Here is a 2,799-nt window from a genome sequence, read left to right on the forward strand (position 1 = left end):
TGTCAGCCTGTGTCATGGTCATGCCCGCTACCACGACGTCTAGTCCGTGACCAAGCACAACTGATCCATGTGTACTGTACCAGCAGAATAGTACTGTACAGGTGCGAGAGTACCGAGCACAGCTGACAGGCGTGACCGGACAAACCTCGGTGACAAATCACATGCCAACAGAACGGCCACTACATTTCGGATTTCGTTATTTTCGTTGTTTCACGCACCGGGTCAAGCTTGTTCTGTCCTGTCAGCAGTGAATTCCGAAGTAATAGTCCCAAAGAAATGGTCAGTTACTGGTCACAGTGATGGTTGCCCCCCCCCCCTCCCCCCTCTCCTCCTCTCCCGCCCACCCGGCTCCATCACACACACACACACACACACACACACACACACACACACACACACACACACACACACACTAACACCGACTAACACACACACACACACACTAACACACACACACACACACACTGACACACACGCGCGCTTGCGTTTGGATACATTATTATATTACTGTTCCCTGTTCTTTTTTTTTTTTTTTTTTTCAAGGCCTGACTAAGCGCGTTGGGTTACGCTGCTGGTCAGGCATCTGCTTGGTAGATGTGGTGTAGCGTACATGGATTTGTCCGAACGCAGTGACGCCTCCTTGAGCTACTGAAACTGAAACTGTTCTATTGTAGTAGGCATGTGACGCGATTGGTAAGTATTTGTAAGAACTCAAATGCGTTGCTATCTTTTGATAACAGCTATGTAGGCCAACACAATTGTCACTGCTGGTTTGCCAAGACTTCGTTTTGCGTCTTTTCATTTACAAGTCAGTCTGTTTGTCTGTCTCTGTGAACTGTCTGTCTGTCTGTCTGTCTCTCTAATCGTCCGACATGCGCGCGTCTGTCTGTCCATATGTCCTACTGTCGTCAGTTGATGACTGCAACGTTGGATTGTTAGTTAGTTAGTTTGTTTGTTAGTTGTTATTGTTGTTGGTTTTTTTGGGGGGAGAGGAGGGGGGGAGGGAGAGATTCATGTCCAGTTATTTATTTTTTTTTTTTAAGATATACTTTTATTTTTTTAGTCGTGCTTCTTATTTTTCTCTCTTTGATTTTTTTCAGTTCCCTTTTCCAATGGCTGGGTAAAAAAAAAAAAAAAAAAAATTCAACTGAGGCTTACCTCACTGCCCATGATAAATCAAATGATATTCGTTAAACACATACACACACTATGTGTGGCCATTCATACAACACCAAAAACCACCACCAGAAAACAATGATGATAACGATAACAACAACAATCATCATCATCATCATGGATAAATCAGTAATTGCATTTCCATACCACTTACCTGATGCTCTAAGCGCATTTAACAATACACCTGTTATAAATAAGAATGAGAAATGTTTAGATACAAACAAGTTAACAAAGAAAAAAAGGCTATCAAAAAGAAAGAAAAAAATCATGTAACACTTCTGAAGACATCACTATTACAATACTACTACAACTACTACTACTGCTGCTGCTGCTACTACTACTACTACTAAGAAGAATAAATTGAACAAGGAGGATGGGGGTTAGGGGGCGGGAGGGGGGGAGTCTTTTTGTTTTGTTTTATAATGTGTATTATTGCTGTGTGCATATGTTGATGTTAACAACCAAGTGAATGTTTTGTTCACTGTTTAATACTAGTCGGAAGCAAAGTTATGCCCACAATTGGCGGGAGCTTTTGTTGAACAGACCTGTCGACGGAGGCAATAGCCGAGTGATTAAAGCGTTGGTCTTTCAATCTGAGGGTCCCGGGTTCGAATCTGGGTAACGGCGCCTGGTGGGTAAAAGTTGGAGGTTTTTTCCATTCTCCCAGATCAACATATGTGCAGACCTGTTTGTGCCTGAGCCCCCTTCGTGTGTATACGCAAGCAGAAGATCAAATACGCACGTTAAAGATCCTGTAATCCATGTCAGCGTTCGGTGGATTATGGAAACAAGAAGATACCCACCATGCACACCCCCGAAAGCGGAGTAGGGCTGCCTACATGGCAGGGTAAAAAAAACAACAACGGTCATGTACGTAAAAGCCCACTCGTAAACATACGAGTGAACGTGGGAGTTGCAGCCCACGAACGCAGAACTGAAGAAGAAGAAGAAGAAGAAGAAGAAGAAGAATAGACCTGTGAAATAGAACAATGACGTAAGTAGCGTTTGGGAAAAAAAAAATAAGGCACTGCCTAAGAAGGGACGTAATCAAAAGATGAGGTTCGCAAGACATACGACAGGAGTAAAGTCCCTTAGTACAGAAGAGATCGAGATCGAGAGGAAAGGAAACGAATATCATTTGATTTATCATGGGCAGTGAGGTAAGCCTCAGTAGATTTTTTTTTAACCTATGCAGCATAGTGTGAAGTAGGAACGAGAGCTGACTCAGCAAAGTGCCGGACTGGCCACAGACAGGCTGCATGTAGGACGGGGCATGATACACAGTCCACGATGACGTCTTTGGGAGATGCGAGACACACACACACACACACACACACACACACACACACACTGGCACACACACACACTGGCACCCCCCCCCCCCCCCCACACACACACACACACACACGCACCCACCCACCCACCCACCCACACACACACACACACACACACACACACACACACACACACACACACTGGCACACACACACACACACACACACACACACACACACACACACACACACACATGCACGCAAGTAATGTCGAAGCACACACAGAGAGTCGTTAAATTTATTGTGATCTTTCTTTGTTCTGACATAAAACAAAGAAGCGGATATACAT

This window comes from Babylonia areolata, chromosome 23 (assembly GCF_041734735.1).
Source record: "Babylonia areolata isolate BAREFJ2019XMU chromosome 23, ASM4173473v1, whole genome shotgun sequence".
NCBI lineage: Eukaryota > Metazoa > Mollusca > Gastropoda > Neogastropoda > Buccinidae > Babylonia > Babylonia areolata.